Source organism: Ursus arctos, unplaced genomic scaffold (assembly GCF_023065955.2).
Source record: "Ursus arctos isolate Adak ecotype North America unplaced genomic scaffold, UrsArc2.0 scaffold_33, whole genome shotgun sequence".
Lineage (NCBI taxonomy): Eukaryota > Metazoa > Chordata > Mammalia > Carnivora > Ursidae > Ursus > Ursus arctos.
In genome coordinates, this window is record NW_026623019.1 from 7498722 (window position 1) to 7525890 (window position 27169).

Here is a 27169-nt window from a genome sequence, read left to right on the forward strand (position 1 = left end):
CGCGTTTCCAAAGCTGAGTTTGTGTTTCAGTGCTGACGCCTGCCTGGGTTGTAGCTTAAACTCAAGTTAGTTTGAACCTCTGCTATTCTGTTGGTTGCACAGAGGGTCAGCCATCCATCCGTCCCGTCATTTATTCATTCAACAATACTTGCTAGGCCTAGAAAATTGAGACCAATGCATGACAAGACTTGAAATCAAAAGACCTAGCTCCAAATCCTGATTTTCCATTTCCTAGCTGTGCGACCTTGAGTAGGCTCGTCTGAGCCTCAGCCTCTGTAGGCTAAATGGAGGGAGTAATACCTCCTTCTCCGGGGTATTCTGATCATTAGGCAAGATAGTGTTGAAAGGGAAAGTGATTGGGAAACTGGAAAGTGCTATGCAAATATTATTTGATGTAACTCTCCCACAAAGAGGAGCCAGCCAGAAGCCTTTGCTTACTTAAGCAAAAACCTAGCTTTGGGAATAGGAAGTGTATTAAGTGGCTCACTGTCCTCCTTTTACTGCTGATCTTAGCCAGGGTCTGAGCTTTAGCTGTGACACCTGCTTGTGAATAGAGAGAAGCTCTTTGGAAAGCTGGCACAGGGATCCGACTCTCCCTTCGTATAAGTGTCTCCATGGGAATGTGATAGGTTTGTCTGTCAGCAAAGGGTTGCCTCCTTTGTGGTCCGGAATACAAAATGAGATATTATGCTACAAAATCATTGGCATTTCCTTACACAGAAAAGATGTTTAAAAATAAACAAGTGGCTCATGGGACTTGGTGCAGAGGTGAATTGTACTAAGGAGCTCAGGCTGTCACGCTGCGGAAGATGTCTTCAGACCTCCCAGAAGCATTTCATACAGCAAGGAAGTGTGATGTAAATTGCAGAGGACTTCTTTTTTTTTTTTTTTTCCCCATCCAGAAAGTGGCCTTGTATGCCAGTGTCCGTTAAAACAGCTGGTTCCTGGAATGACTGGCTTCCTTAGAATCAACTAATAATATACAAGTAAAAGCCAAATAAATATCAGTTCCTAGGCGTGCTCTGCAGGGATGCTTATTCTTTAGATCTGACACCAGACCTGAGAATCTGCATTTTTAAAATCTCTGGGAAAGGTACTCTTTCACAGCTAGATACGGGCACCACGGCTCAGAGATTCAGATGCATATGGCAGACGGCAGTGGGACTGATGAGTTTCGGGGACTAAGCTGGTTTTTGGAACGCCTCTGCCCCAGATCCTGTTCACTCCCATTATCTATGACCTCTTTGTCCGTGAAAAACTGTTTTGGGGATAGTTTTCTGGACAACGGCAGCATGCCAGTTTTAAGTCACTTGAGTTGCTTTATCAGCTATTTCATAAGAATATGGGTGAATGACTTCAGGAATTTATTTGCATTATCCTTTCAACCCACACCCCCCAGCCACAGTCCTGTGAACAACGTTCAGTAACACTGTTTTGTGATAAAATCTCAATGCTCAGTCCTCCCCTTCTCTGCTTTTCTCATGCTATGAGTGGCAGGTGCTGCCAGGTTGGTGTGTCCGAGGAGGACTCCCTGCCCAGTTCCAGGACAGAGAGAGTAGACAACACGTCCAAAGCGTTCTATTTTCAAGAACTTTGGAGGTGGGGGGACATAAGGAATGTTGTTGCGAAGGCTTGGAAGTCACTGTTTGTGAAGCAGCTGGTGAGAGACGGATGGGCCAAACAGGCATGCCTGTGACTTAGGGTTGCAAGTAGGTTTGTCCGCCGTTTTGCTGTCGTGCCTACACACCACAAAGGGTGCGTCTGTCCTCCTATCTCGACAAATGACCTTGCGATCGATCAAACCCGTCAATTTGAATTCCGGTTTCCAACACTCTGTGACTAAGTCGAGGTTGCTTAACCTTTCCCTTTTTTTGTTTCCTTATCTGATAAAAAGAGTTAACATTGCCCAAATTGCATGGTGGTTTTGATGTTGAGATAAGGTGAGGCCTGTGAATGTCCAGTGTATTATAAAAGCTAGTTTCTGTCCAATCTGGAGCCCACTTCCGCCTGCTCAGTTTGTTCTGGATCGTGAAGTGGGGGCTGCTGCAAGGTGAGCCCATCCTGATGGGAAACTCTTGTTAGGCTGAGCCGGTGTGCATCAGTGTCCCTTTGTAGAAGGGGTGTGGGGTACGTATCGGTGCACGTAGCTGCGTAAAGTACTATGTGACCACACAGGAAGCAGCAGGTTGGGAATTGGAAGAAAAGAAGAGGCAACAAAGGAGGTTGTTGAAATGTGCTTGTTGAGACAGCTATGAATCCAAGAGGGTGTTCGGGTGGTACCTCTACTGGTCCGCCCCAGGATAGATTGAATCCCGGCTAGTCAGCTCTAAGAAGCTCTCATTATATAGTCGGTATCATGATATCATCATGAGTGAGTTCCTACTAGCCACGTGTCCTGTAGGCAGGGATCCGTGGGGCATACATTTTGGACTAAGCAGACACAGACCAGTCCTGTTTTAGGAGGTTGAAAATAAACGGCTAACATTTTGCCATATTGAGGAAAACAATCTGGATGAGGGATGAAAATCACTGGGCTTCAGATTTGACTTTCTTGCCTTGGAAGAGGGTCCTCAGGATAAGACTAGGTACCTGACCAAGAAGGAGCACCCAGACTGTGAGTTTTGCTCACAGTCTGGGGACTTAGACTTAGACTTAGTCTTAAGTGCTTAGACTCAGGCTCAGTGCTCCTTGAAAAGGATGAGACCGTAGCAGAGACGGCTGAGGTCTCCTACTTGCCAAAATACTTTCTAAAGTCCTTCTCATGCCTCCCAACAACCCTAGGAGAGGGGTTAGAAATCCCCACTGGACCATGGAAGAAAGAAGACACAGGAGCCGTTAGGGGGCAGGGCCAGGAATAGACACTTGACTACTGGACCCTGGGACCAGGCTTTTCTACCAGGCTGTGAGATGGTCCTGTAAGGAATAGGGGTGAGATTTTGCTATATTGCGATGGCATAGAGGCTGGGGGATCCAGAAATTCTACCCTCCTGATGAAGTAGATGCATGGCCCTTGCAACAAAGAACAATGACTAAGGAAAATTAGCATTTTATTGACTGATTGTTGATTGGGTTTTTCCTCCAAATTCCAATACTGGAAACTTGGTAAGAGGGATGGGAGCATGCATCCTAAGCTCAAAGCCCGAGAATCCTCTATCTTGCCTTTTTGTGCAAATCTGAACATTGTGGATCATACTAGACTGTCTGGTATTGTGGAAAAGCAGGAGAGAGGCAGGCGGAAAGGGAGAGAAACATGGAGAGTTGCAGGGAGACTGAAAACAAGGGGTCAGGCCTGTCCTTCCTAAAGGTCCACCTACTACTTCTGATGCTTGGGTGGAAGGGAGGGAGAATGAGACTGAGCAGTCTGACCAGAGCTCTCCCCATGATGAGGTGGGTCTTGGCTCTTGAACATGGAATAGACAGACGAGAGAGACACACATTCAGAACCTAATCTTTGTACACACCCACTAGCAAATATGGCCTGATAAATATTCTGGAGTCAGTCCAACTCAGAGCAACTCTTCCTCCTTTGGGAGAAATTGAGGGGCATTGGGAGAAGAGGAAGCCAAGCCTTGGAACCAAATTCTTGTAGTGTCTTCCAAACACCAGGCCACATGTGCTGGGTCCTAGAGCATGAAGTGAATGGGGGTTGGTGGCAGCCAATGATACTGAAGAGGTGTGGATGCCTATTTGATCATGTTCCAAAGCTTGGACTGTATCATACAGGTGAGTACTACCAGTGTTGTGTATGGAGATGCAAATTCTCTGGTCTCAGCCACATTATCAGATCAGAATCTCAGGGGTGGGGCCCAGGAATCTGTGTTTTAATACGCTGCCGGTGACTCTTTGGTTGGCTACAGTATGAGACCTATTGGAGTAGCTCATGAGACGGGGATTGGAGGGTTTCAGGGAGGGATGGGACGGCCCGTATCCCCTTCATCTGACGCCCTCTACCCTTCCACTCACGAGCAGCCGCGCTGTAACTACCTGACCGGGCCTGTCTGACCGTAGCTGCCTGGCCCATGCACACACTCGGTACAAGCAATCACACAGTCTCACCCACATCCCCTAAATTGCAGGAAGTCCACTCTCTGTCTCTCTCCAGGAGTTCCGCCATCTTCCGCTTCGCTGTCCAGGCACTTCTAGGTGTTTACCAGTGTCCACAAAGGCAGCCTGCTTGCTCCTATCTTGCAGCATGGGGGCTCGCTGTTTGCCCCCTCATCTGGCAGACTCTCCCTGCTCACGGCCAATCTTGTCCTCAGTGATGCGGCTGGGTGGGGCCCTGGTGCAGGCATCCTGCCCAGACATCGTGGCTCTGCCTCATGCGAGGGACTGCAGTTTGTGCCATGCTCAGCCACGACGCTGCTCCCCCATGGCCAACCTGGACGGTCGCTGTTTCAGCCCTGGAGCCCCAACTGTCTCCAAAGGTCCTGCTCAGGATCGGACGTTTACTGCTTGGGGTCACGCTGCCTTTTTGATTTCTGCTTTCCTTTACCAGTCCTAGAAATTGCTCCTCTTCCTTCTCCTCCAGACGGTACGACTGAACTTCGCAGAACAGGAGACATGTCTTGAAGGAGAAAAAAATAATTCTACCGTATTATATGTCTTATACATTCCCCTACTTGGAGCTTAAGCCTGTTGGAGTGAGTGTCTGTCACCGGAGATTCAGACTCTCAGCCAGGACAACTAGGTTTGCCATTGGGCGCTCCCTGCCAGGAGCGTAGACTATGGCGTAGGGTTCAAAGAGCGGATGCGCAATGACTTTCCCACGCAGGCGCGAGAGAGTAACCTGTGCGTGAGTAGTGCCCATAGAGACAGGTGGGCAGGTAGGTCTGTAACACATGCAGGTGTAAGAGCAGTGAACTAGCAGTTGTGGAGGGGATTGGGGTCTCTGGGATGCAAGAGGTTCCCCTGGACTGTCCAGGTGACTGGTGAAGCCTTTCTCTGGGATAGGGAACAGGTAGCCATCAAGTGACAATGACAGGGGGCGATGGTAACAGCAGGGTGTGGCAAAAGTAGTTTCCTCTTCACCTTCCCTCAGAACCAAGAGAGAAGTTTTAATCACGCTCGGTTTCCTCCACCCTTTCTCTCTGCGTGCGTATGTCCCTTCCCTCCAGGATTCCTCATTGCCCTCGTCTCTTCTTCTGTCACCGTACGTAACCGGATGGGAAATGAAATGACTGTGTACTTTTAGAAGTTGTAGGTTGGTGGCATAAAGTTTTGTGCTCCTTGCTCTGACTTTAAAAGCAGTATAACTGAAATCACCTAATTATAATGCTCAGGCCTATAGAGACCGGGTGCAACCTTAAAAATGAAAGGTGGATCCAATTAAAGCCTATTTCCATTTTTCAGATTTCAGTGCACATCCCCAACTGGGGATTAAGTAGCTTGTGCCCTGTGAATTGGCTTCTTGTACCTATTACTGTCATTTCCTTTATTATAGATGGTTCCCCAAACGCCCATTTCCATCGGTTCCAGTTGTTCGAGATAGTAAAACTGCACATAAAGCGGCAGCCTTTAAAAAACAGTCTCAATCTGGAATGAAATCAAGTGAACCACCCAGTTGTCTCATCAACAGCAAATATTGTTTACATCCCCTGCGGATTCAGAATCCCTGATACACGGAACCGCCTCCAAACAGGGCATTGGCTGCCTTTTATCGTTCCCTTGTGGTTTATCTTTCCCACCTAATTTAGCTGGGCAAACACCGATTAGGCCCCTGTTCAGTGCTGGCAATGTGCGGTCCACGGCTACTTCTAAGTACCAGACAAGCATCCCATTTAGGGGGATGCACACATTCCCCGACCCCTCGAGCTGTGCCTGGTGGGCCAAGCAAAGGGAAGGACACAGGTTGAACTTGGCAGTGTGCCACGTGGTGGGGCCCCACTGCCATGTTCTGAGGAAGGTGTTGCCGCTCCCACCGTTGGGGAAACCCAGACTTGGGAAAGTTAAGTGAGTTACAGTACAACTAGTCATCACTATTTCTCTTCTTGACTTCTTTTTTAATGACGGAAAAATACACATAACCTTAAACTGTTTTAAGCACTTTTTTTTGTTTGTTTGTTTGTTTAAAGTAAGCTGTCTGCCCAGCCTGGGGCTTGAACTTACGACCTTGAGATCGATCATCGCATGCTCCACCCACTGAGCCAAGCCCCTGTTTCAAACACTTTTAAATGTGCAGTTCAGGGGCATGTAGCACATTCTCGCAACGTTGAGCAGCCATCCCCATCATATGTTTCCAGAACTTGGTTGTCATCCCAAACCGAAGCCCTGGACCCGTCAAGCACTGGCTCCCAATTTCCCTTCCCCCGCCCTGGTAACTGTTAGTCTACTTTCTAATCATGATTGTTTCAAATGGTACTTAGCGGGCATGGGTGGGTGTGAGCAAGGGCTCTAACATCAGGGTCCTGGGTTCAAAACTGCACTTCTCTGGGGTTATGATTTATTTTTGTAAATTTAGTACCTTCGTTGCGGAAAAAAAGTTTTTTTTTCCTTGCCATTTCAAGCGAAGGAGGCAAGCTTTCAGTGGATTTTGAAAGAGCAGCTGGGTGACTTCATAGGCAGAAAACCGACAGTTGTCTGCTGTTGAGAAGAACAGAGGAGGACCGTTCTGATAAGGACGCAAGGACGTATGTTAGTTATGCAGAGAAACAATGAGGGGTGAGGGGGCCTCCTCACCCTAGAAAGAGTCCCAAATGTGGGTCATGAATCTGCTATTGAAAGGGAACAAGTTAAGTTGCAGTCCTTTACACACACAAATACACCTGGGACATTACTCGCTCTTTTCTGTGTGTGTGTGTGTGTGTGTGTGTGTGTGTGTGTGTGCGCGCGTGTGCTCGTGGCAGATGTGTGGTTTAAGAAAACAGTACTGATTTTGTGTGACTGTAGGGGGAAGGAACTCTGAGTTGTCAGTGGAACAACTTGAAAGCAGAATTTTGTAAGGAGAGCAGAACCTAACACACCTGTGAATGCAAGCCGCTTCGAGGCGTTGCTGAAAATGTGCGGTGACCTAGACCGTCTCCAGAGCAACACCTCCAGGGCCAGCTCAGTAACAGGGAGGCTGTAAGAGTCTGGGGAGATGACAGCAGTCCTGCCAAATACCCTGGGCCAGGCCATTGAAACCTGGCTAAACCTGGCGTCCACTAAAAGCAGCCTCGGAGAGAAGCTGATCTGGGGGTGACACCTGGGGCCACCCTTTACCAACCAGGGGACCTTGGGCTAAGAATCGTAGCTCTCAGAACCAGGATAACAGTGCCCAGTGCTTAATGCAAATATGGGGATTAAGTGAGGGCATTTATGCCAACAGTACCTGACCATTCCCTGGACCAAAGAACATGGTCAGGAAACGTCACTTTCTTCTCTTAATGACAGCGATAGCTGCCCTTTCTCTTTTTTAAGCATTCCCCATGTTGTGAGAATTTTCGTACATTTTCTTCCGTATAATCCTGGTTTATTACAGACGAGGAAACAATCTCAAGTTGAGTGGCAGTCACAGTCACGGTGGGTACATGATGGCTAGAAGCTCACCCTTCCTCCACCCATCTCCGTTCGTCTTTCCTCCCTCCCTCCCGATGCCAACCCTGGCCTCACACTGTGGGCCCTAAAACAGTCTTCCCACAGGCAAGATACTGATTTCTTAGAGCAGAGGGAGAATGTAGGTCCTGACTTCACCCATTCTTCTCTGGACAGGCAAGGTTATTGACTGTTACGTCCTCAGACTTCAGCAGTTTGTTCCCACCAACATGGACAATATCGCTAACTCAGCACCGCCCCGTTGGGGGTGGGAGCCTGGTGGTGGTGCTGAGCGGTTTCAGTGATGGCATAAATCACGGCGGGTCACCCCATCAGTATCAAGACGAGGACAGGCTGGAAAGCTACTGGGGGCAGACAGTAGATCACAGAGGGGCTGGAGGCAAACAGCTTGTCTCGGAAGCATCCTCTCCTCCGGGAGCTTGCTCGGTGTGCTTCCCTGTTGTGTGTCCTCGAGTTCCTCCTAGCAGGAGGCGTCGAGAGGGTCTGGCATGATTTTCTGACACAGTCCACCTTCAAAACCTCGGTCCTCATCTAATATTTTGTCCCAACATCCCTGTCATACCCTCTTTGGCTGGCTTTTTTCCTTCTCCCTTAACTGTGGCTATGTCTGAAGATTCCTCCCTTGTTGCTGTGATCCTTCATTTTCACACGGCTTTGGGGAGTTCACCAACTTGAGTTATCACCTCAGGTTTGGGGTACTGTAACTCACAGCCCAGCCTCCCGCCCTTTGGCACTTCCCTGGCTTGTCTGCCGTGAATGCTACAACCAGAATGTTCTGACGCTCCATCTTTATTCAGTAGCTCCGAATTCTCTCTTTTTCAAGCTTAAGCCTGTCCAAGTTGGATCTGAAGCCCATCTTCACCCATTTAATGTTTTTATCTCAAGAAAAAAATTTCCACTTAGAATGAAAATAGGGGGCAACCTTAGTCAACTGGGTGGCGAATGGGCATAACCTTCAGGGAGGGCGGCCTCCGCGCTCTGCTGTGTGGCCGGGGTAGCCCGGGAGGTAAAAGGTCACCCCGGAGAGATTCCAGTAGAGGCAGGAAGAGGATTTACTTATCTAACAAACCCGATACTGAAGTGATTAAATTATAATGTCAGGAGTTATTATTGGAAAGAGGATATTTGGTAGGTAGCAGAGAAAATGTCAGGGGCTCTCTGTTTTCTTCCTAATGAAGGATTCCATTTTTCAACGGGACCACAACTGGAAGTAATTCAACCTTTCTAAAAGGATGTGACATTTCCTTCCCATTCCCATTAGCAGGAGGGGGTGTGGTGATTATGCCGGAAATGCTGTTTCCGCAGTGAGAACGCGGTTTCTCTGAAGTGCCCGCGGCGTCTACACACAGCCTGCAGCTCGGATCAGAGGGGCAGAGAGGGCCCCGCGTCACACAGGCAAGCCCGGGTTCCTGGGATCAAGCCCGAAGCAGCCACACGTTTTATTTGCAGGGAACGTTGAGAATAACCAAAGCCTTACTCTCACAGAAGTCGGTCGATGCGTTCTCCGTTACAGACGTCGATCTGCGGACTTCCTCTGCTCAGGGATGAGGGCCGAGAATTGGCCCTCTCGGCCGGACGCAGTCTGTGGGAGAGCGTGTCAGCAGGGCCGGGAAAGGGTCGTCTAAGTCACACTGGTTGTGTACCCCCCCGCCCCCCAGTGGTGACAGACCCAGCATGGCTATCCTGAGCCACTGCATGTCTTTATCACTCATCGTGTTTAGGGACTGCACTGTGACACCCCTCGCCCTCCCCCAGATTTATACATTCGAGTCCTAACCTTCGTCACCTCAGAATGCGACTGCATTAGGAAATGGGCTCTTTAAAGTGGTCATCAGGATAAAATGGGGACGTATGGGTGGGTCCTCTTCCAGTACGACTGGTATCCTTATGAGAAGAGGAGAATAGGACAGACACGTGGGTGCAGTGCAGAGGAAAGCCCATGTGGGGACACCTCAAGAAGGCCACCTGCAAGCGAACAAGAGAAGTCTCAGAAGAAACCAGTCCTGCCGACACCATAGTCTTGGACTTCTAGCCTCCAGAACGGTGAGAAAATAAATTTCGCAGTCCCTCGGTCTGTGGAACGTTGCTAGGGCAGCCCTAGGAAACAGTCCCTTTCTGTCACCTTCATCCCTGACTCCGGAGCATGGGGACCAGGACACTTGTGTTTGTCACACAAAAAGGAAGGCCAGGTGTGACTTACATCGCGCCTCGACATCTGCGCCTGGTTCAAGCCCACGCCAGTCTTCCCGTCCTTCCCAAGCCTTATCTCCCACGTGGACTTGCAGGACTGGGTCCTCCCCATGTACTGGTCCCCCCTGGTGCATGTGCCCTGCGGGACGTGGCTGATAGGGGGCACACTTCTCTTCCAGCCTGCCCTGTGCTCCCCGGCCCTCCGCCTGCCAGCCTCCCCAACTGCTGTCGGCTCTCCTGGGGGCTCAGCTTCCTCTAAATGCCGGCCCTGCTCTTGGATTTGTGCCACACCATTTCAGACTTGATGTCTCTCTCTGTTACCCAATTTATTATTTTTTTAAAAATACCTCTGGTTGCTTACACGGGTGCGTAAGATGCAGCAAGATACCATCAATTTGGCAGAGGGGAGAAAGGAAAACAGTGGCCGAGATGATTTTTAAAAAGGGGATTGGGGAGGAATCAGAAATGAGACCCCCACCAGAAAGCAGACTAGTTTGGCTGCAGACTTGGCTTGCTTTTCCAGAAACCGATGTGCAAGTGGAAACTCTAGCTCTGCCATTCACAGTGTATAAAATGGAAACAAACAGCTTGCTCGGGACCAGTCTAAATGTCCCTGCTCTTATCAAAAGGAATACATTTCTCCTGCGAGTTCCAGAACTGGTTTATGTGATGATGGGTGTCTTCCACATGCTGACAGTGGCCAATTGAGGAGGCTTCGAGAACATCCTGATGGCACTGCACCAGAGCTGAAGGGAATAAAGGCAGGTCTGAAGATGCCGAGCAGGGGGATGCAGGTACGGAGCTCGTGGCCAGATTCCTGGAATTCAGGGATAGGCGTCAGAAGCCTTCCAGAAAGAGAGGGGTCCTGTATGCTGCAGGGAGCTCTGCGTGTGGTTTCTTTCAACGGAGCTTTGCCAAACGCTGGGTAACAATGAGCAATGAATTCACTTTTTGTGCCGTGGTGAGAACCTATGCTGGGTTGCTGGCTGAATTTTCATTGCTTGCCCCAAGGCTGATCAAAACCTGAAAAAAAAAAAAAAATGCTCTTGAATTTGTCAGTGCCCTAAGGCCAAACCCCATTAGGAACATACCTAGACTTGACCTGAGTTGGGTTTTTGGCTTGTTTCATTGAGGGAGACCCCCCACCAGGGAGACGGTGCAGAGTCTCGTTGAGAAGATACTAGAAGGTTTACATGATAGGATCTGAGCTTCCGTGAGGTGATTTCGGGGAGAGTTCACGGAAGCAGGAGTTTGCTCTGTATTGGGTGCTCTCGGGAGTTCGGGACAATTCTGTGATTGGGTGTCTTGATTTTCATCTGGAAGGTAGGGGAACTGAAGCAGGGCTGAGGCTTGGGAAGAGCCGGTCCCCCTTACAAGCTGAGAGGGAGAGATGATTGGTTATTGTGGTTGTCGGCACCCAGACGTGCTTATGGAGTGGGTTTATTTTTGTCTCACTTTGTCACAGTGACAGAATGACTTTGTCTGACATTGCCTTCTGGCAACAGTAAACCCTGCCACATCCCCGGCCAGCTCCCGGCTGTCGGGCTGCTTTCGTCTTTCTCACACTGGACGGATTGAGGAGCTGATCAGGATGGGGGCCCGCTGACGAGGGGGAGGAAGGACGAATGCCTTCAAAGATGAATTAGAGTTTTCCCTAAAACTTAGGTTTGAATCTGCCCAAATCTCAGGCAAATAAGGGAAGCAAGGCCTCCTTTACTCCATATACCAAGAAAATAACTTTAACCCCCCCAAAGTTTTAGGGCCAACCCCTACCCCAGGCAGTATCAATCTTAAAGATTAATATTGGCATATTGACCCTGGAGTCCTGGGTCATCTGGTCTGGCTGCAAGGCACGTGCTGTCTGTGAGATTTGCTTCAGTATCTACAGCTCATAAGCATGAGTTTTTCCCTGTTCCTTATTAAAAACATAACGCCTTTTAAAAAAATGAACTTCACATAACTGTTACTTAAGAAATTATTGATACATGAGAGAGAGTTTATGAAACAGAGAAAGTAAAGATCCCATAGTCCTACTAGTTATTGGAGCCCATCTACCATCCTTTTATTCCTTCTGTCTTTCCTGTGCATTTACAAACAGCTTTTAAAAAATTATTTAAATTCAATTTAAGTAACTTACACTGTATTATTAGTTTCAGAGGTAGCGTTCAGCGATTCATCGGTTGCATATGATACCCAGTGCTCATTACATCACGTGCCCCCCCTTAATGCCCGTCACCCAGTGACCCCATCCCCCCACCCACCTCCCCTCCAGCAACCCTCTGTTTCCTGTAGGTAAAAGTCCTTTACAGTTTGCCTCCCCCTCTGTTTTCCTCTTATTTTTCCTTCCCTTCCCCTATGTTTATTTTGTTTCTTAAATTCCACATATGAATGAAATAATATGGTGTTTGTTTTTTCTCTGACTTAATTTTGCTTAGCATAATACCCTCTAGTTCCGCCCACATTGTTGCAAATGGCAAAATTTCATTCTTTTTGATGGCTGAGTAATAGCCTATTGTATGTATAGACCACATCTTCTTTATCCATTCATCTGTTAATGGATATCTGGGCTCTTTCCATATTTGGGCTATTGTGGACATTGCTGCTATAAGCATTTGGGTGCATGTGTCCCTTCAAATCACTATGTTTGTATCCTTTGGATAAGCACCTAGTGGTACAATTGCTGGGTCATAGGGTAGTTCTGTTTTTAACTTTTTGAGGAACCTCAGTACTGTTTTTCCAGAGTGGCTGCACCAGTTTGCATTCCCACCAATACTTAAAAACAGCTTTTAATCATATTACACACAGAATTTCATATTTCATACTCCTCTAGTTTATAATGTGCAGATTTACCTTATATCTGTGTTTTTCCACGTAGCTATAGAATTCATCTTAGCTTTTTCTTTTTTTTTTAATTGAGGGATAATTAACATTAGTTTCAGGTGTACAACATGATTTATCTTTGTACAGATTGTGAAATGATCATAGTAAGTCTTGTTACTACCCATCACCACATGTAGTTACAAATCTTGTGATGAAAACGTTTAAGATCTCTCTTAGCAACTTTCAGATATATAATAGAGTATTATTCCCTATTGTCCCCATGCTGTACATTACATCTCTAAGACTTAGTTTATCATTGGAAGCTTGTGACCCGCTTTACCCATTTTAATGATTGTTGTTAATGACTGTTTAAAATTTCACATAAAATTAACAGTTTCTTAGTTCTACCTCTTTTTCATTGTTTTTTCTGTTTTAAATAGTACTAGGATAATGATTTTTCAGCATATAGACTTTCTTTTAGGGGCGCCTGGGTGGCTCAGTTGGTTAAGCATCTGCTTTCGGCTCAGGTCATGATCCTGGGGTCCTGAGATAGAGCCCCAGGTCGGGCTCCCTGCTCTTCCCCCTGCTCCTGTGCGCTCTCGTTCTGCTCTCTCTCAAATAAATACATAAAATCTTTTTTTAAAAAAAGCGTATAGATTTTCTTTTAAGAGAACTGTTCTAAGTGGACGCTTTTAAGAGTTTTCTCTTTACCCTTGAAGTTTGGGAATTTTGCCAGAATGTGGATAAATCCCTCTCTTCCTCCAATAATTTTGTCTAAAATTCATTAGACTCTCTCAATCTGAAACTTAATTTTTTTTTTTTTTCAGGGAAGTTTTTTACTTCTGTTTCGTGTTCATCTTTTCCCTTTTTCCTTCTTTTTCTTCTTAAACTCTACAATCCACATGGGAGTTACCTGGGTTTGTCATCCAAGCCTTTAATCATCTCCCTCATGATTACTAGATCTTTCTATTTTTGCCTCTGGTTCTACTTACTTCATCCTTTTCATGTGCCTGGCCTCTGAGTATCCACAGTGATCCTCTCCTTAAATTCATCTGATACTGTAAGAAATGAAAGCATGTGTTCTAGGAAGTCTTTCATCACGTGCTGAACGTGAGTCTCTTTAAGTGTTCTTGTTAACATTATCATTACTATTTGAAGTTTTAAAAAAGGTTGCCCTCTGTCTCCTCCTGTTCCTAGCAGCTTTATTTCATCAGGACCTTTTTTATTCTTTGTCTCTCTGGCACTCCTTTAGTGTTGGGTGTTTTGTCTTTGTGGCTTATTGGGGTTCAGCTGCTGGGATGGGGAGGTGGAGCCAAAGAAGGTGTGGTGGTCTCACCCTCAGCTCCCTGTCAAGGCATGTGGAGGAGGAGAGGGTCTCCACTGGCTGTCCCAGTGTCAGGGGTAGGAAACCCTTGGTCCACCCAATCAGCACCTTCTCAGGTCCCTGTAGCCTTTGGAGACTGACCAGTGTCTGAAATACTCAGGTTGGCCAATGTCAACTTTACTCAAGTGGGTCCAGCGATCCCTGTGGATGAAGCTCTTCCCAAAAGCTGACTGCTTCAGATCCTTGCCCTAAGATTACCTTCTGCTGCTCCCTGCACCGCCCCCGGCCCCAAACTCCCACTAGTGTCAGTTCATCTATCCACTGCCTGAACAGATGCAAGGCACCAGAGATGTGAGGTAAAGCCAGGTGTGAAGTGGTGTATGTAGGAAAGGCAGGATGCATTAACGCACTGTCTTTCCAAAATCTTCTGATGCTACATCTTCCACCATTATTTTTGATATTTCAGCTCAGTTATTCTTTCCTATCATATGGAATCACTTCGTCAAGTTTAAAAAATTCTGTGAGTCTTTAGGGGGAATGAATCCGCATCTTTTAGATACGGAGTGATGGAAGCTAGTGTTCTATTTTCATTCAAAGTTTTTTTAAGTGCTTATTTTCTGTGTATAAAGTCACATACTTTTCTCATTAAGGTTGTTCCCAGATACATCATGATGATCATGAATTGTATTACTTCATTTTCTTATTGTATTTTCTTTTGAGTTATGCTAACATGGACTTTCAAGATGCTCTTTCAGAGTAAGGGTTCCTAACACTGGATGTCATCTAGAATCATTGGAGATCCCCCATCCCCAGAAATTCATAGTCAAGTTCAAGCCATGCCTCTGGAATATTCTTTAAAAAAAATTCACCTGAAAAATTCACCTGAAAAATATTAGAGGACATGTAACAATCGTCACCAATTCTTCTATTAACCCTCTGCTGCTGGGGCCTCCCTGGGGTTTCTTCTGAATCTCCAGGCCCATTCATGGGTCAGAGCTGCCTAGATTTTTCATTTCTGGGTTCTCAAATGCCTTCCCTTCCTCCATCAGAGGAGATGGAGTTACCTCTGTTTCTGCGTCGCCTGGTCCAGCCAATCACTGGGAAGATTTTAATTTACTTTTTCAATGTAGCTACAGAAAAAGTGATCATGAAGGACCGTGAAATTGCATGAAACAATAAAACAGTCTTCTATATTCTCCATGAGAAAAAAAATAGGGAAATACAACATTTCCTCCCCCCCCCCCCATGGCACAGTTGGTTATTTTAAATATAATGATAAAATAGTACCAGACACATCCAGCACTTGTCCTGTAATAAAATTGTACATATCCAGCTCCCTGGTCTCCCTGACACTCGCCAGGACCATCTTGGGGAGTCATCGTGCCAGTGCCAGAATGCCTCATCAGAGACATGATGTTTACCGAGAGAAGACAATTTCAAAAATTATTAAAGAACTTAGGAAAATTATCAATAAAAAGATCATGTATTTCCCTGAAGTAGGTAATTCTTATTATAAAAAAAAAATGTACAAGATTATAGAAAGTGAAACCATTTCTTCTTGGCCTTGTCTTTATATTCCAATACCTTTCCCAAGAGGAAACTACAGTTACTCTTCTAAGGAGGTAAAGGGCCAAATAGTAAATATTGTACTCTTTGTGGGCAATGATTTTCTACCACAACTACCCAACCCTATTGCTGTCGTCCAAAAGCAGCCATAGACAATACAGAGGGTATATCTGTGTTCCAATAAAGCTTATTTATAAACACTGAAATTTGAATTTCATGTCATTCTCATGAAATTATATTCTATTGATTTTTTTTTTAACCACTAAAAAGTATAAAAACCATTCATAGCGTACCAAACCAGATGGTTGGCTGGATTTGGCCTTCGAGCCATAATTAAATCACCCCTGTTCTACAGACATTGCATGCATAGTCAATTACAGATTCCTTCTGTTTCTTTGAATATTTATTTACAAACAGGCTCCATGCTATATGTAATTTCCTGCACTGAGCTTTCCCTGTTACAGTTTCCTCGTGGCCATTCCGTATCAATTCATAGAGTTACTTCCATTTTATCAGTCACACGACGCTCAGGCCCATGCCGTGACGTATTGAGGAGCATTAAGATTCTTTCTGGTCTTTGCCTTCTACGAGAAATGCTGCAGTGAATATCCTTGCCCCTTTGTGCACCTGTGTGTCTGTCCGAATACATACACAAAGGAGGAATCAGAATGAACAATTCAGCATAAATTTCTGAGCAAAATTTCCAGGCAGAGATTTGGCAACTTTTGTTACAGGTCATGTCCAAGTCACACCAAAGGCCTGGGTGGTTCTGAATCTTTCAGGAGACATTTGTAATATGGGTCCCAGAAAATGTGGCCGAAATTTGTAGGTACAAGTATGTCTTAACTATCACTATGCAGAGTAGAGGAGGAAGTATTATACAGTGGACGCCTCCCTCAGAGGACTTGGAAGACTCCAAATAACCCTTTAGGGTGGGGATTAGAGGCTCCCTTACCACATGTAGGGGTTGACTGGCACTGCACAGAGCTGGAGAGGATAGAACGATGGGCTTTGGGGTAGGATATGAGAGGAAGAAATTTGAATTTTGACTAGGTGCAAAGAGATTACCTCCAGAAAAGATGATGAACTAATTTTATAAATTTTATTTTAATGACAGATATCACCCAAATGAATCTTGTGGGAATCATTTCATAGAGTAAATTGTTTCCCCTAAAGTGATTTATTTTATGATAAATCATATTTTGGATTAGCATATGGCAAATTAAATATATACATATAAAAAGCTTTTGCACCCAAGATAATTGGTACCTTAAAAAAATACAAGTAGCATATAATCCAAAATCAGGTGCATCCTCGGTCCAGCAAATGACTTAGTCACTCCCAGCTTCTGTTTCTTCACCTCTAAAATAACAGGGCTGAGATAGTTGCTTTCTGTGGATCCTTCCAGCTTCATGACTATGCAAAATGTGGACATCTAAGAAATTCCCAGTAGACCAGTTGGTCCAGGAAGACAGGGATTATGTGTATTTTTTTTTCTTACTATGGTGTCCTCCTGCTACATAGAATAGCATATGGCATATAGTGGGCACCCAGAAACATTTGTTAAATGAGTGAACAATGAATATATCAAATGCCCATATTGCAAAACCTTGTGTTTTTGCATTTGTTGGTGATTATTGTTGTCTTCCTCAACTGCCATTCCTCTTTCCTCCTCTGTGATAGAAATCTGATGTTGTTTAAATATCTACCTTCCTCCACATTGCTGTAAGCTTCAGACCCGGTGCTACAAGGTGGCACTGGCCTATCCATGATTTCATTGATATTGCCTGTGATTGGTTTAAGCATGGTCTTGTGATGTAATTCTGGCCAATGGTAAGTCAGGGGAAAATTACCGCTGGGCTCTAGGAAAGTCTCCTCATTGATAAGAAGAGACTACTTGAATAAGATGTTCTCCCCATTGTTGCCATTTCTACTTGACTCCTGGAACTATCGTGTCCATTTTACAACCAGGGGAGAGCCAGTTGTGTACAAGCTGAGAAGCCCAGAGTGGTAGAGCAGAAATACGCAAAGAATTTGAGTCCATGATGACAGTGTTAAATCCTTGAGGAAACCAACTGTGGAGCGTCCTTGCCTCTGGATTTTTTATTAAGTGAAATGATAAAGTTTTTGTAATTTAGAAGTCGTTTTATTTTTTTGTTACTTGAGGCCAAAATCATCCAAATAATGTCACTGGTATAGTTATTATGCAGATGACTTTGGTGCAAATTGGAGTCTTCATTGCTTGTAACTTAGAGCTTAATAGGTAGAAAATAAAGATGTATTTCTCCTGTTTCATATGCTATGGAAAATTGTAGGAAGCAAAAACTGTTAAAATAGAGAAAAGTCTAGTGGTGATTAAAAAAAATAAACCCATTGCAAATTTTATAAACCTTGTAGATATATTTCAGAATTGAGTAGTTTTAAAAATTATTTGTCAGGATAGATGTCGTAGAATATTTCCGATTTAAAATGGTTTAACATTTGCAATTGGTTACAGATTTTTTTTTTTTTGGCTTTGATTTTTTTTTTTTTAAGGCTGTAGGCAAAAGCAATCTGTTCCATATTTTATGTGAAATTCATGGCAAGAACAAGATGCTAGCATTAATAACCGAATTGATAAAACACAAAGCACCCACAGCTGTGTCAGTATCTTTAAAATAGAGAAATGTCAGTTCAGTGTTTACTTGGGGTCCCACCCTACAGGAAATTGGGTGCTGAGGCAAGCTTGCTAGAAGTTCAAGCCTCTACGTGATTAGCTCTAGTATTATGGGAGCAAATTGTAGGATTAGCTGAGGATAAACTATTATTAGACCTGTCAATATTCGTTAATTGCTGGATAATACATACGTCTCCCTTCTCCCTCAACACAGTGTCTCTCTCTCTCTCTTGTGAGCACTCCCCCCGCCTACACACATCTACTTGGAATCACAGCAATGGCACTCGATTGTGCGCTCCTCTTAAAGACCTCGCCAACTGAACTTTTGGTTAAAATGCATTTTTCCAGGCTTCTGGTGACAGGCGTCCAAAACCCTGCTTTTATGCTCTTATTCCAGAGATCTTTTTGCTTGTAGAAGGGACCATAGAGCTCTAAGCATAGAATTCCAAAGCCACAGAAATGATGTCATTCCAGAAAAATAGGAACTGGATGAATGTGCTAGAAGAAAAGGCCCTTGAAACCTTCATTGACAGGTTCTACCAGTTGTAGCGAAGGAGCCTTTCCATTAAGTTACAGGATCATGAGATTCTTAGTCATGAGCTGTTACAACTTTCATGACCTTATAACCACTATTATTTCCTTTATTTTCCTTTCTGCACCCCCCCCCATGTTTTCTGCCCCCATTCATTTGCCCTCTCTCTTTCTTGTAGGTTTAATGGGATGGACATTTTGCCTTTCAAGAGCACAAAAGTCGTCTTACAGCTTTCCACAGATAAAAGGTGTGAGGAGTTACCAGTGGGGCTGGATGGAAGGGAGTGATGGAGGTAGTGATAGGAGATGAAACCAGAGAATTTGTCAAGAACCCCGCAGTGAAGGGCCTTGTGTGCTAACATGTAAAGTTTGGACTTATCCAGGCCACTTGGTCACGTAGCCTAAGAGTGGTAGGTAGGTCTAGGGTGGAGCTCAAATTAACTAAATCTAGGGCTAGGATGTTCTCCTTCAGTATGGGACCTTAACATGGTGACTTTAACCTCGGTGCCTGCAGGGGTCACCCATAATGCAATACTCTGGATTCGAGAATGTGGAAGGCATAGCTCAAGCCCCTCCTTGGGGTGGGGAGGCACAGGCAGATCTGAGGGTGTTGGCTGAGGGGTCAATGGCAGGCGTGGGCAGAGCGAGTTAGCCTACAGCTTCTAAAGCAGAGGGATTCTGAGATCAGTTGCTAGAAAAGACCAATAGAAAGTGTGAAACCCATCCAAAAATGAGGGCTGGGAATGGATGATGCCCATGGATCGAGCAATAGGTAAACAAGGTAAATAACCTTGTTTTTATAAGCTCTGGCTGCAGAGAGGGTGCATGAGCTGGTCACCCTTGTTAAATGCACAGAGTTGGCACACAAAGCGAGTTGTAATGGACTCGTCCCTGGTAACCGAGATCACCCTCGCAGTATGCCATTTTCATGCCCCATGGAGGGTGCTTTCTGCTTAGGGTTCGGGAACTGGCATCAAGCAAAAGCACCTTAGCATGTGCTTTTTGTTAGGATGTCCTAAGGCCCACTAAAGAGAGGGGTGCCATTGAACATTTACGTTCTAAACATTCACTGGAGCATAATCCAGGCTTTAAAATTAATTTAAATATTCATTTGTTGAAACTTTCCTGCCTGAGAACGTTTTACCACTATGGTATCCTAAAGAATATCTTTGTTCTGGAAGAATCCGGCTAGAGAGAATTCACATCTAGGGACAAGACAGATGGCAGAAGGAAGAAGATAAATAGGACCTGAGAAAACCCCATTCCAACTGCTTCCTAGACTCAAAGGCAAATCCAATGCATGTTTTCAAGCAGGTCTTACAGGTAAACCCGTGTCCATTTCCTTTACTGGGGTTAATTTCCAGTCAAGTTGTTTGGGTATTAGAACGTAATGCTCCGATTTTGGCAATCTTGGCTTGCTTTTGGTACAAGGATTAATGTTAGTATATGTCACCACAAGTAACCAGTTCTTTATTCCTCTGGTCCCTCTTGCCCAAACTAGAGAAGCTCTTCAAGGTCATTTCTCAGTGTCTGTACGTCATCCTCATTTCAACTTGGAAATTTTACCATACACTGAATTCTAGCTGATTCCCTGAAATGATCAAGGAACGCTTGCCCTGCGTTGCCCACAGACCAAATAGGGATGCAATCATCCAAGACTTGCTTTTGCTTGATGCCAGTTCCTGAACCCTAAACCTATGCCCTTTCAGGAAAACCTAATGTTCCAGTTGGCAATGGCACAGATTCTTTTCAAGTTAGTTGAGAGCCAAGAAAAGACCCAGTTCTTTATAAAATAGTTTGCAGATTTAGCAGCGTACTATATATGGGGGCACCAGAAATTTTTTAAAAATCTAAAATAAATGTACAAGCCTATGACTTTATATGCAGCAGGGTTGAGAAAGTCATCTTTTTCAATTTGTTGGAGACTGGAAACTTCTTTTAGAATCCTCAGGGACTTTGAGTCCTGCATTAAACACTGCCTGTCATCTACTAAGTGACCCAGTAAAACTACTGGGGGCTCTACACTTTCAGATGCAGGCCTGCCTGGCTGGCTCAGTGGGAAGAGCATGTGACTCTTGATCTCAGGGTTGTGAGTTCAAGCCCCATGTTGGGTGTAGAGATTGCATACACAAATCCATAAACTTTAGACTTTCAAACATCATGATGATTCTAGATGCCCTCACGGCTTGCTCTTGGAAATGGGACTTAACAGAGCAAAATCTAGAATGAAGACTCTTGCTTCATCCTCTTTTCTTTCCTTCTCCTGCTTTTCTGCTTTTGTCAATTCCTTAGGATGGAGAAAGGGGGGCGGTGTTTGTCAAATAATCATTTTCCTCCTCCTGAAAAGGTCTGAAACTTTTCGGGAGGGCCACGTTTTCTGTCAGTTCACTCACAGTTGAGAATTGCATTCTTGAATGACTAACACTCCCTATCTTCTCCTGTTCCTATAAAATCCATTCTTGTGATTTGGAAATGGTCTGATAAACTTGGGTCGGAAACCCAACAGGTAGAATGGAAGCTTCACTCTGGCAAAGATCTTTGTTTTGTTAATGGAAATATCCCAAGCACTTAGAATAGTGTCAAGCGCAGAATAAGTGCTCAAAATATTTGTGGAACAATAATGAATGAGTAAGGATGCAAGTATGTCGGTCATTAATTCAGCAGCTCCAGAGAGTACGAGGAACTATTGGAAAAGTAGATGTTCCTCTATCCTTGCCTCACGGACTGAAGAGGTTTGAAGCATGTAGTGGGAGTAGAGAATGGGTTGAGGAAAGGTTCAAGAAAACTTGGAACTTTTAGAGAACAAGGTTGGTTAAAGGAGAAGAAAAGTCATAAAAATGAACAAACAATGTATGCCCTAGAGAATTGAAAGCATAGACTTGAACAGAAACTAGTACATCAGTGTTCATGTCGCATTTTTACAATAGCCAAAAGATAGAAGCAACTCAAATGTCTATCAACAGGTGATGAATAAACAAAACATACCCTATGCATACAGTGAAACATTATTCAGCCTTTAAAAAGAATGAATTTCTGATATATCCCCAAATATGGATAAACCTTGACAGCATTATGCTAAGTGAAATAAGTTATAAAGAAAGGAACGTACCGTATGATTTCCCTTACATGAGGTAAGGCGGACAAATTCATACAGAAAACAAAACTAGAGGTTACCGGGGGCTGGGAAGGGGAAATGGGGTGTGGTCGTTTAATGAGTACAGAGTTTCCATTTGGGATGATGAAGAAGTTCTGGAAATGGGTAATGGTGATGGTTGAACAACAATGTGAATGTACATAATGCCACTAAACTGTATGGTTAAGGACGGTTAACATAGTAAACCTTATGTATATTTTGCTTTAAAAAATAATTCACAAAAACTGATGTTTTGATATGGCCACAAAGCAAAGGCAACTCCATCTTTTTTCTCTCTGTTCCTCTCTCTGGTACAGAGGACTGTGACATCAGACAGAATCGGCTCAGATCCAGACCCCCCACTTACTGATGGGGGCTTTGGTCAAACTAGGTGGCCTCTCAGAGTTCTAGCTTTCTCATTGGTAAAACGGAGAGGATAGAAACACTGAATTATTAGGATGTGAGGATAAGCATCATGTACAAGGGAGGCAGGCAACAAATGGTCATTTCATTTCTCTCCCACCGTCTCCCCTGTTCCCACATCCTCACCAACCTGCCCAGCATCCTTCTCCATCTCTTGGATTTTCTTCTTCCATTTCACAAAATTAGGTTCCCTGATCTGGGTCTCGATCTCTACCAGATGGCGTTCTCCCTGGCTGGGCTCAGGGAAGCGTTCCCAGAGAGAAAGTAGTGCCCAATCCAGGTGTGTGTTTTGAGAGGTTTGTGTGCAGCCATGTCAGCTAGAGCTCAAGTTCTTCTCCTTGCGCCTCTGGTGCGGCGCGCTCAGCCGACACATTGCACAGTGAACCATGGAATCCACATCCAACCTGCTTCCTGGAGCAGCATCTTACTTTCCTTACACCAAAGCCTGAAGGACCTTCCTCGACCCTATGGGTGGATGCCAGTGAAGTACTTGCTTTCGCTCTCTCTTTTATAGTTATTTTTATTAAAAAATTATGTGGGCGTAGTTTGAACAGTCATAGAGTTCTACAACGATTATAATGAAAAACTTGAGTCTCGCTGCTCATCCCTGATCCTGGCCACCCGAAGACAGCTGCGGTTAACCGCTGCCGCCCTCACTACTCCTCTTTCACTCCGCTTCCTACGTGGGGAGATGTGATTGCTAGACCTTGTTGTTTCTTGAGTCGGATATTACCAACTGACTTCTTCGAATGAAAGATGAAAATTTTCCTCACTTCACTTTCACTACTAGCTTGCTCCACTTTCTCCCTCCCTACACGCTTCCATTACACACTTTGGGATTGTATTAATAGTTAGTGTTTATATTTTTAGAACGATGTAAATCTTATTCCCAACTGCGGTATTTTTGATTTGTTATAAAATGTGTAGTATTTGTATTATTTTTCTTGTACAACTTCTTTTTATTCCCTTGGAAGTGATAATCACTGAAGTTGTGTGTGTGTGTGTGTGTGTGTGTGTGTGTGTGTGTGTTTACTATGTTGGAACTTCACTGAGCTCTTTGAAGTCTGAAAACTCATGTCTTTCTGTTTGAGTAAATACTCCTATTATTTATTTGATAATATTCTGTATTTCATTTTCTCTGAACTCTCTTTCTAGGCTGAATGCCAGTTCTTCTAGGCCCATCTTCTAGTTGCATGTATTTTGTCTTCTATTTTCCCCTTCTTTGTTTTTTGTTCTATATTGTGGAATTTTTTTTTTCACCTTTGTTTTTGAGGCCTTCTGTGGACCTTTCTTTTTGGGTTACATCTTTCCACTTATTTGTGTCTTCTTTAATTTCTTTCATTAATGTATTGTAGTTATCAATATATATATGTCTTTTACCTCCTTTGTTAAATTTATTCCTAGCTATGTTATTCTTTTTGGTGCAATTGTAAATGAAATTGCTTTCTTAATTTCTCTTTCTGATAGTTCTTTATTAGTGTGGAGAAATGCAAGAGATTTTTGTGTATTGATTTTGCATCCTGCAACTTTTGTATCCTGAATTTGTATCCTACCTTTGGTGGTTTTTTTTTGTTTTTTAAGATTTTATTTATTTATTTGACAGAGATAGACAGCCAGCGAGAGAGGAAACACAGGGGGAGTGGGAGAGGAAGTAGCAGGCTCATAGCGGAGGAGCCTGATGTGGGGCTCGATCCCGTAACGCGGGGATCACGCCCTGAGCCGAAGGCAGACGCCCAACGACTGCGCCACCCAGGCGCCACTGTATCCTACCTTTGTATTCTGAATCTGCTTATTTCTTCTAACAGTTTTTTGATGGAGTCTTTAGGGTTTTCTATATATGATATAATCATGTCATCTACAAATAGTGACCATTTTACTTCTTTTTTCTATTTGGAAGCCTTGTTCTTTTCTTTTTTTATTTTCTCTTTTCCCCTTTCCTTTTCCTAATTGTTCTAAGATTTAGAATACTATGTTGAATAAAAAATGACAAGAGTAGGCATCCTTGTCTTGTTCCTGATCTCAGAGGAAAAGTTTTCAGTCTTTTACCAGGGAGTATATGGCCTTCATTATGTTGAGGTATATTTCTTCTGTACTTGCTTTGTTGAGAGTTCTTATCATAAATGGATGTTGAATTTTGTCAAATGCTTTTTCTGCATCTATGAAGATGATCATATGATTCTCGTCCATTTTTTAAATGTGGTGTATCATTGATTTGTGGATGTTGAATCCTCCTTGATCCTTGGAATAAATCTCACTTGATCATGGTGTGTGACTCTTTTAATGTGTTGTTGAAAGTGGTTTGCTAATATTCTGTTAAGGATTTTTGCATCTATTTTCAATGAGATATTGACCTGTAATTTTCTTTTCTTGCTTTGTCCTTGTCTGATTTTGTGATGTTGGCCTCATACAATGAGTTTGGAAAAGTTCACTCCACTTCTGTTTTTCAAGAGTTTGAGAAGTATTGGTATTAAGTCTCCTTTGAGCGTCTGGTAGAATTCACCAGTGAAGTCATCTTGTCCTAGAATTTTGTTTCTTGGGAGATTTTTGATTATTGATTTAATTTCTCTACTAATTGGTCTTTTCAGATTTTCTGTTTCATCATGATTCAGTCTTGGTAGGTCATATGTTTCTAGGAATTTATCCATTTCTTCTAGGTTGTCCAACTTCTTGGTGTATAATTGTTCATAGTAGTCTCATATGATCCTTTGAATTTCTGTGATAAGAGTTGCAGTAACATCTCTTACATTTCTGATTTTATGTGAGTCCTCTCTCCTTTGTTCTTGGTGACTCCAGCTAAAGGCTTGTCAGTTTTGTTTAACCTGTCAGAGAACCAGCTGTTGGTTTCTTTGATCTTCTCTACTGTCTTTTTAGTCTTTATTTCTGTTCTAACCTTTGTTATTTTCTTCCTTCTACTAACTTCGAGCTTCATTTGTTCTTTTTCTAGTTCCTCGAGGTATAAAGTTAGGTTGTTTATTTGAGACATTTCTTGTTCCTTGCATAGGCATTTATCACTAGGAACTTCTCTCTTAGAACTGTTTTTACTGCATCCCACAAATTTTGGTATTTCCATTTTCATTTGTCTGAGGGTTTTTTGTTCTGTTTTGTTTTTACTTCTCCTTAGATTTCCTCTTTGACCTATTGGTTGTTCAGTAGCATGTGGTTTAATCTCCACATATTTGTGAATTTCCCAATATTCTCCATGTGATTGATTTCTAGTGTCATACTATTGTGGTCAGAAAAGATGCTTGATATGGAGGTTTCACAATTCCAGACATTAAGTTATATTACAAAGCTGTAGTAATCAAAACAGTATAGTAGTAGCACAAAAATAAATAGGTCAATGGAATAGAATGTAAAACCCAGAAATAAACCCAATTTATATGGTCAATTAATCTTAGACAAAGGAGGAAAGAATATACAGTGAGAAAAAGATAGTCTATACAACAAAGGTGTTGGGAAAACTGGACAAGTACATGAAAAAAAAAAAAGAAAATAGATCACTTTCTTATACCATATGCAAAAATAAACTCAAAATGGATTAGAAACCTAAATGTGAGACCTGAAACCATAAAAATCCTAGAAAGCACAGGCAGTAATTTCTTTGACATAAGCCATAGCAACATTTTTCTAGATAGATCTCTGATGGCAAGAGAAGCAAAAGCAAAAATAAACATTTGGGAGGACATCAAAATAAAAAACTTCAGCAAAGGAGAGAAGCAACAAAACTAAAAGCTAACCTACCGAATGGAAGAAGATATTTGCAAATGATATATCTAAGAAAAGGGTTAGTATCCAAAATGTATAAAGAACTGATAGAACTCAATACCAAAAAACCAAACAATCCAATTAAAAAATGGGCAGAAGACATGAATAGATATTTTTCCAAAGAAGCCATTCAGACGGCCAATAGACACATGAAAAGATGCTCAACATCACTCATCATCAGGGAAATACAAATCAAAACCACAATGAGCTATCACCTCGCACCTGTCAGAACGGCTGAAATAAAAAACACAAGAAAAAGCGTTGGTGAGGATGTAGAGAAAAAGGAACCCTGGTGCACTATTGGTGGGAATGCAAACGGTGCAGCCACTGTGGGAAACAGTATGGAGGTTCCTCAGAGTTAAAAATAGAACTACCCTATGATCCAGTAATCACACTACTGGGTATTTACCCCCCAAAATATAAAAACACTAATTCGAAAGGATACGTGCACCCCTATGTTTATTGCAGCATTATTTACAATAGCCAAATTATGGAAACAGCCCAAGCGTCCATCAGTAGAAGAATGGATAAAGATGTGGTCTATATATTCAATGAAATATTACTCAGCCATAAAAAAGGATGAACTCTTGCCATTTGCAACAACATAGCTAGAGCTAGAGAGTATAAGCAAAATAAGTCAGAGAAAGACAAATATCATATGATTTCACTCATGTGGAATTTAAGAAACAAAATAAATGAGCAAAGGGGAAAAAAAAGACAAACCAAGAAACAGACGCTAACTATAGAGAACAAACTGATGGTTATCAGAAGGGAGGTGGTTGGGGGTTGGATGAAAAGTGATGGGGGTTAAAGAGTACATCTATCATGATGAGCACAGAGAAATGTATAGAATTGTTAAATCCCTATATTGTACACCTGAAACTAATGTAACACTGTATGTTAACTATACTGGAATTAAAGTTAAACACTTAATAAAAAAGATGCTTGATATGATTTCAATCCTCTTAAATTTATTAAGAGTTGTTTGTGGCCTAATATATGATCTATTCTTTCTTTTTTTTTTTTTTTAAGATTTTATTTATTTGACGGGGGATAGGAGAGAGCAAAAGCAGGGGGAGAAGCAGGCAGAGAGGGAGAGAGAAAAGCAAGCTCTCCACTGAGCAGGGAGCCTGATGCAGGGCTTGATCCCAGGGCCCTGAGATCATGACCTGAACTGAAGGTAGACGCTTAACTGACTGAGCCACCCAGGTGCCCCATATATGATCTATTC

The 27169-nt window shown here is 43.4% G+C and overlaps 1 protein-coding gene across 2 annotated transcripts in view; it reads left to right on the forward strand.

Moving 5' to 3' along the window:
- LOC123002131 (uncharacterized) overlaps nt 1-27169 on the forward strand; it is a 197864-nt gene that overhangs the window by 2671 nt on the left and 168024 nt on the right. The window contains exon 1 of one of the 2 annotated variants that reach the window (XM_057305674.1): nt 8872-10514. The exons of the other annotated variant lie outside the window; for it this stretch is intronic. The gene's annotated coding sequence lies outside the window, so the exon portion shown is untranslated. Of the gene's footprint in view, nt 1-8871; nt 10515-27169 lie in introns of those variants that run through there. 2 annotated transcript variants of the gene reach the window in all.